Raw genomic sequence first — 8,002 nt, forward strand, 5'->3', positions numbered from 1 at the left:
TTTTTGGTATCGGAGATAGAATTCGGAACCTCATGCTTGCCAGACAGGCCCTGAAACTGAGCTATCTCCCAGACTCCTTTATCCTATCATTCTTTATTTTTTCTTCTCCTTCTCCTTTTTTGTGGTGCTGGGGATTGTGTGGGCCTCACACACACTAGCCAAGTGCTCTACCACTGGGCTCTACTCTCAGCTCCTAACCTATCATTCTTGCCACTGTCTGAAGTAGTTCTGGAAATCTTCTTTCATGTCTTTGCCAAGCATGATAGAAAATATAGTGAATATTGCTTCCAGAAGCTTCCGAAAACATTACGGCATATTTCATCTACCTCATTCATTGCATCTGACACCACACAACTTCTGGCTCTCCTCCAAATGTAAAATAAGCATGAAAGGTAAACATTTTCAATCAATTCAGGACACTTAGGCAGCCACAGCAGTGTAACTAAAGATACTATCCATAAAGGAAGACTTCCAGAAATACTTGAGAAAATTGCAGGAATGATGGGATAAGAGTGTTCAATGCAAAGGGCAATATTTTAAGGGGACTATATGACAATTTTTTTTGGGGGGGCGGGGGAACCGGGGATTGAACTTAGGCCCTTGCGCTTGCCAGGGAAGCGCTTATTCTACTGAGCCATCTCCCCAGCCCCTAATGACAAATTTTTTAAAAAATTTAAACAACCATTGTAGTTTTTTATCACACCTTATATAAATAGTCCTATTATTTGAGGTACTTGTATTCTATAAAGCTTCCACAAACACTGAACTAGTGAATATCGAATTCCTGCTTCTAGGGGATGTATTACGTTAAGTTCTTATAAACCTCCAATCACAATATTTTTGCCAACTACTGAATACATAACCTTGTTTTTGATTATTTGTGTTTATATATATATGTTGGTGATTTAGTGCAGTTGACTCAATGACAAGCTTCAACAAAGCTTATCTAAATACATTTTCTCATTAAGGTATGTTATAACCTTTTTTATTTTTGTACCAGGGATCAAATTTAGGACCTTACGCTTTGTCAGGCAGGCACTCATGTCACTGAGCTATCTCTTTGGTCCTGTTATAACCTTCTTGCACTTAGGGATCCTAGATAGAAAACTTCAGCCTTACATTTGGAGCTATTTTGAACACACCATGTAATTCTTTTTTTTTTTTTTTTCCAGAACCAGTGATTGAGCTCAGACCTTTGTGCTTGCCAGGGAAGCTCTTATTCCACTGAGCCATCTCCCTGGCCCCTACATTTGGAGCTATTTTAAATAGCAAAATCACCACCAACAATGAGAAAACATGGCACAAAATATACCCCTTGTAGACAAAAAGTGCCCTTACTGGACCCCAGTGAGAATGTACAGGATGGTATGTAGGCTCACAAAAAAATCAGACTCGTAGTAATCTGCCTAAGCAGGTACTTTAGTCCACTGCGCTATCTGGCCGGCCCCAAGACAATTTTTAATAACCTCCCAATATATGGCACTCCTGTAAGAGTACACCATAAACCTTTTTTTTCTCTTTTGAAGTTCCTCTAAACTCTGGCCCCTGGCACACCGGAAATTGCTATGAGAAAGTTCATCTGTCCTCCCTCCTTTTTGTTCTTATAATAAAAGGGCAGGAATGTCAGATCCCTCCAACTGGGCAGAGAAGAAAAAATTCCCCCAAGCAGAGCCGTTGACCGCGGCGGTAGAGACACAGCTATAACTGGGACCCACAGCTTGTAAACCACTCTACACAGCCACCCCTGCAAGATATGGACCTCACCAAGTCTCCCTACTCCTCCAGACCTAAACCAAAAGTTTCCCACTCCTCCCTGCCATACCTCTTCCCTATCCAAACACCCCTAGAACCCTGATACCCACCACTGGGTCAGTGGTTTTATCTTCCTTGACAACCTGTACTCAAGTTGGAATGAACTTCGCTTACTGCTTCAACTTCCCCGACTTGGGGGTCCCTAGTCGTACCTCAGTTTCCTCTAACAGAGGCATCACCCCTTAACTCCCTGGTGGAACATCTTTTTACTTTTTTTTGTGGCCCTAGGTGTTTTGTACCCGTGTGTTTTGTGATGTACTTATACTGTTAGAGAGGAAACTGAGCGAAGGAATAGCGATAGTTATTTATTTATTTATTTTAGGCAGGGTCTCACTATGTAGCTCAAGGCTGCCCTTGAACTCGGCTACAATCCTCCTGCCTCTGGCCTCGGCCTCCGCAAGTGTTGGAACTGCACGCTTGCGCCACCACGCTCCGTGGGTACTTCAGGACTTTATGGTAGGCTTCCAAACTCGACAAATATTTGCAGAACAAAGGCAAAAAAGCCGACCCAGGAGTCAGAAGGCGCGCGTTCTTCGGGCCCCTGCCTAGCTGCCTTAAGGGCAGAAGAAGAGGGCCCTCACAGTACCTTTCCCTGTGCCCTAGCTTTCTGCTCCTTCGCAAACACCGCCAGAGTCCCCCCATGTGCTCAGCCTGCCAGGAGAATCAGCTCCAGCTACGTAACCCAGACCTGTCACGTGTCACACGAAGCCACGCCTCCTCCCCGCGACGCCGGGGTCCTGGGCCTTTCTCCAAAGCTTACCCGCCTCTGACGGGGCCAGACGGCCAGCTGCCGAGGTAGCCCTCCTGCTGCTGCGCTTGTCGCCACTGACGGGTTGCGGGGACGGTGAGTCGCCTCGGCGCACTCTGGGATGGCTTTCGAGAGAACTCCCACCTACACCCCCATCAAGGGGGCTGGGCCTCGCGCCCCTCGGGAGGGCAATGACCTCGGCCGCGGGGCCCCGCCCCCGCCCGCGGCGCCGCGCGGTGCACGCCGGTTCTTGTAGGCCCGTTGCCGCCGGGCTCGCCGAAGGCGAACTGGCTGACTACAAATTCTAGGGCCTTCAGGCGCGCGAGCGGACTACAAGTCCCAGTGCCTTTGGGCGCGCGGGGGCGGTGTGCGCGCAGAAACCCCGGGTTGAGGGGTCTCCTCGGAGCTCTGGGCAGGACCCTGGCCCCTCTCTGCGTCCTGAGGGCCGGCCTGGAGTGCCCAGCTTCGGAGGTAAAGAGGGCTGGGGCGGCGAGGCGGTCCCGTCTTCCACCAAGATGCTGCTGGGCCCCGGGGGGTTTAGTGTAGTTGCGGCTGCGGGGCTGTGGCCACAGATTCCGAGGCTTGGGTCTTGAGTCAGAGGGTTATTGTCGCGCGGGCCCGGCCTCGAGTTTGGTGCCTTCTGTGTCTTTCCAAGTTTTATGTATAGGAAGGTTGTGTCCTTTTTCCGCAGGAAATGAGAAGGAAGCGCAAGGGCAGACGGCTTGTTTGCTCAAAGAATGGGGGTTGTGGGGGGGGGGAGGTCGCCTGGTAAAGTGGCCCTGCGGGTGACCTTGGCGGTCCCGAAGGAGCCCGTCACACTATCCCTCCCCCGCCAGGTTCTTGGTCTCGTGCAGATAGGGACGTGGCTCTGCGCCGCGCTCCCGCAGGCAGGTTGGAGACGCGGCAGACTGACCAGGTCTTACGCCATGCAGGACGTCAGGGAGGGTGGGTTCCCCGGGTCCCATCAACAGGTGTCAGGGAAGCTGGAGTGAGTGGTCGAGAATCCTCAGTGTCAGAACGACCTGGAGTCCTTGTTTAAAAAAAAAAAAAAAAAAAGCTTCTAGGGTACCCCTCCACCCATCAGGCTCTGATTCGGTAGTTACAGAGTGCTCAGGAATCTGTATTTAATAAGCTCCCTAGATAATCCTCAGATACACTTGGGGCTAAGAACCTCTTTCTCAAAGTGAGGATCCAGTGCCCTGGAGAGGGGGCATTCGGTAGCATTTCTATCAGTTTTATATGTATTCAGGGATCTGCTGTGAGCAGGGCCATGCCTAGATAAGTAAGGACTGCACATTCTCCTTGGTACTTTGGTTCTTTCATTGGAGCTGACCAGAGTTGGGTGAGGAGAGGTGTGTCAGCTGTCTGCTTGCCCTCGGTTCTTAATGGGAAAGGTAATTTTCAGTCATGTACCATTTCATAAGACCCTCCCACCACCATACTTAACTAAGAAAGATTTTAAGTGTACAAAAGAATTGAAGAAATTTTACAAACTATTCCCACAAACCATCACCTAGAATGCGTAGTTAACCTATTATTGTAGCATGTATATCATTAACTAGAGTCTTAGAATTATGATTTTTTTTAAAATGTATTTGGTACAGGGTCACACTACACAGCTTGGACTCACAGTGATCCTCCAGTTTTCAGCCTCCCCAGCTCTGGGATTACAGGCGTGAGCTACCATGCCTGGTCTTGGTGGCTGGCCCCGGGGGCAGGACCCGCACAGCAAGTGGTGCGGGAGATCGAACCCAGGTCCCTACACTTGCCTAAGCAGGCACCTTATCTACTGATCTATCTCACCAGCCCTAGAATTCTGATTTTTAACCAACTCAGAAAGTTTGAAAGTTTTTCTCCCCTCAGCCTTAAAAAGCTGAAGGAGTTTGGAGGTTTTCTATTGGATGAGTGTATCGAAGCAGGAAAGACCTTCACATCTCCTCTTACAATGACTTAAAAACAGCTGGTCGAGGGCTAGGGGGATAGCTCAGTAGAATAAGCACTTGCCTGGCAAGCGCAAGGTCCTGAGTTCAATCCCCGGTACCGGGAAAAGAAAAAAAGCTGGTCATGATTCTAGAATCACTCTAAAAGCAGAGACATAGAATGTGAAGAATACTTCTGGAAACAAAATTGTTTTGAAGGAGAGAATGGAATCTGTCCCAGAGGCTGTTTGTTCCAGCAGATTGTGTTGGCAATAATCTAGACTGATCTACTTGCATGCACTCTTGGTTCTTTGTACACTGTAAGGTTGCCAGTTTGTACCTATTGGTATTTTTGGTGTGTGTTTTCTTTGTTTGAGACAGGGTCTGCATGTAGTTCGGGTTGTGGCAGTCTCCTGCCTCAGCCTCCCAAGTGCTTGGGTTATGGGTATGCATCACCACGCCTGGCTAGTATGTTTTCTGATCTCTAGGAGAACAGTATCAAAGAGCACATTTGGCAAGCTAACAGTGCTGATGAATTAGAAGTCATAGCTTGAGTCCCTTTTAAGTTGTGGTACTTAATTCCACAGATACAAATACCATTCCCTCACCTGGTTTGGTAAAGAAGAAGAGACACCCCTTGAAAATTCCTACTTTCAGAAACACTGTTTAAAGTGCAAGGAGGGGGCTGGTGAGATGGCTCAGTGGTCTAAAGCACCTACTTAGAACAAGCTTAGCAAAGCACAGGGACCGCGGTTCAATGCCCCAGCACCACATGCCAGCCAGCCCCGCCCCCAGGTGGGCTGAGCTGGCCACACACACACACACACACACACAAATAAATAAAATTAAAAAAAATAAAGTGCAAGGAAATATTTTATTCATTGAGAACACAGTTCAAGAAAGGTGGTTAAGTCATGGCACTTTATGTTGATGTCTGTGAACTGTATGTGAAGAACGTGCTGGTGAGAAGGTAGCAGGTGGGAGTTCTGTGCAGGACTTTGACCCTTTTGGGGGGAAGGAGGATGAAAGCCAGACTGGCAGTAGTGAAAGAACGTTTCTTCCTGTACTGTAACATCGTGTAACTCAGTTGTGCCCCAAATGTTCTGATCAAGGAGATTATGGAGCTATAAAAAAAAAAAAAGGAAGAAAGAAAGAAAGGTTTCTTGTTCCATAAGGGAACTTGGAATTGGACTCCACAAAATGGAAATGTGCCCAATTTTAGACATTACAAAAGGCTTCTGTTTCCATCTGCACCCTGTCAGGATTCTCCCAAATATCATCTCTTTAGGAGGTGGTAGAGGCTGTATTGTAATAGAATGCGAGAGAGGAAAAAGTGAGCTAGGCCAGGGACTGATCACATATCTCCTAGAGAGCCATCCATCCACTTCAGGAGATACTGGTCTGTCCAGTTCCTGAGCCTCTGAGCCTACTGAATCTGCCCACCACCTTTCCTCCTCTGAGTCATCATCAGTGCTCTAATGATAATGATGGGGTCCTGGGACGAGTACTGCCTAGACTTTGAATCAACAGACTACATTGGCGGCCTCTCCTTTTGACTATGAAGCTGGTGACAAGTCATTTGGCCTTTCCCAGGGCCTCACTCACTACATCTGTGGGAGGTGGAAAGCAACACCCAGGCCAGATGAAGAAGACCTGTAAGCACTAAGAAGGTAAGGGTTCCCTGATGTTAGACAAAATAGAAATAATATGAAACCAATATAGGATAATAAGTCCTGTCCTACAACATACTTTATACAAGAGCCAGTTGTGATGTGTGTGTGTTTTTCTCCCCAGAAAACATTTGTCATCTTTTCTGTATTCTTTATTTGTTGGTGCTATTTGGTCTGTCCATTTGGAAAGCCATCATTGTCAATTCTTATTTCAGGGGGGGTGTCACCAGATTTCAGTAAAAACTGAATATACTTGATACATAATGTGTAGAGTAAATGTTAATCCAGTCTGAATTGAGGTTTAGTTGCAATGTCTGGGTTTTTCTTACAAGAAGAAAAGGAGTGGAGAGCAGTGGAAGTGGGTAGAGAACAGTGCAAAGATCACCTTGAGTGGTGGTGAGAATTCTTTTTTTTGTTTGTTTTATTTTGTCTTTTTGAGACAGGGTCTCACTATGCAGTTCAGGCTGGCCTTGATGTTTGAAAATTCTATTCCGTATTCCTTCAAGAAGAATGTGAACAATTGTTACAATTCCATTTGCCATTAAGTACAACAGCCTTACCAGTTGGGGAAATGGAAGGAATGAGATTTATGAGCAGTGTGAGACCTTTATATATGTATGGTTCCTATTGGTCCATTTCTTTTTTTATTTTTTTTATTTTTATTTATTTATGTGTGTGTATGTGTGTGGCCAGCTCAGCCCACCTGGGGGCGGGGCTGGCTGGCATGTGGTGCTGGGGGATTGAACTGCGGTCCCTGTGCTTTGCTAAGCTTGTTCTAAGTAGGTGCTTTAGACCACTGAGCCATCTCACCAGCCCTATTGGTCCATTTCTCACTTGTCATCTGAGGACAGATCTTAACAATGCAGCCAGAGTTTCTAAGTGACTTGCCTGAGGTTACCAAATAATGGTAGAGCAGGGCCATACACCCCACTCTCTCCAAACAGTGGGGAGTCAAAAGGAGAGAAGACAAAGGAAATCTGGTCATTGCCAGCCCTGCTGTGATTACTGCTCCCATGGAGTTGGTAATGATTCAAGACACGTTTTTTGCAGTTTTGATTTTTTGGCCACAAACAAAGGCACCTTCAGGAGGAAGCTGGTAGAATTCATCTTATCTGTGGCTGGTGCTCCTACTTAGGGGCTTTGGATAGTGGGGGTTTGAGTTAGGAATAGCATAGGAAGTCCGTTAAGGTTAACCCCAAACTTCGTGGACTCAGTTATTCACCAGCATGCACAGATGGTTTGGAAAAGTGTAAGGTAAAGTATGGTGAAGCGGGAATGGACTGTGGTAGGTCTGGGATATAAGGCTGAGCCCAGACTTTTCCTTTAAACCTTGACCATCAGATGAAGTAGGTGGTTCTGAGTACCTTTGGAAACAGAGTTAGGAGGACTTACCAAGTAGTCAAGGATTAAGGTGAAGAAAAAACTTTGGGGTGTCCATTTAGCCATTGTTTGGTGACTGGGAGAGATAGATAGATAGATACTTTTATTTATTTATTTATTTAATTAGATACAGGGTCTCACTACACAGCTCAGAATCAGAGTGATCCTCCTGTCTTAGCCTCCCCAGTACTGGGATTACAGGCAGGCGGGCATCACCACACCTGATTTCAGGTGGTATGGTGCACCTAATATTCCAGAGCCCACAGGGCAGGCAGTGTGGGAGTTGAACTTGGGTCCTTGTGCTTGCCAGACAGGTGCTTAGACCTCTGAGCCATCTCCCCAGCCTACTTGGGTATATTTTGTAAAGTTCTTCTTAAGGGTTAGTTTCCCAGGTGGATCTATAGCTTCTTGAGGGTAAGGACTATGAGGCAATGATCTAGAACAGTAATGGTGAACCTTTTATTTTTTTTTTT

General features: G+C 46.7%; 1 protein-coding gene across 8 annotated transcripts in view; it reads left to right on the forward strand.

Moving 5' to 3' along the window:
- Positions 1–2,531: 2,531 nt before the first annotated feature.
- Positions 2,532–8,002, forward strand: part of Cdip1 (cell death inducing p53 target 1) — a 20,870-nt gene continuing 15,399 nt past the window's right edge. The window contains exons 1-2 of one of the 8 annotated variants that reach the window (XM_023711335.1): positions 2,532–2,656; positions 6,044–6,149. The gene's annotated coding sequence lies outside the window, so the exon portion shown is untranslated. Of the gene's footprint in view, positions 2,657–2,885; positions 3,032–5,984; positions 6,150–8,002 lie in introns of those variants that run through there. The other 7 variants (XM_023711338.1, XM_023711333.1, XM_023711332.1 and 4 more) reach the window with 7 other exon arrangements.

This window comes from Octodon degus, unplaced genomic scaffold (genome assembly GCF_000260255.1).
Source record: "Octodon degus isolate 3935 unplaced genomic scaffold, OctDeg1.0 scaffold00021, whole genome shotgun sequence".
Lineage (NCBI taxonomy): Eukaryota > Metazoa > Chordata > Mammalia > Rodentia > Octodontidae > Octodon > Octodon degus.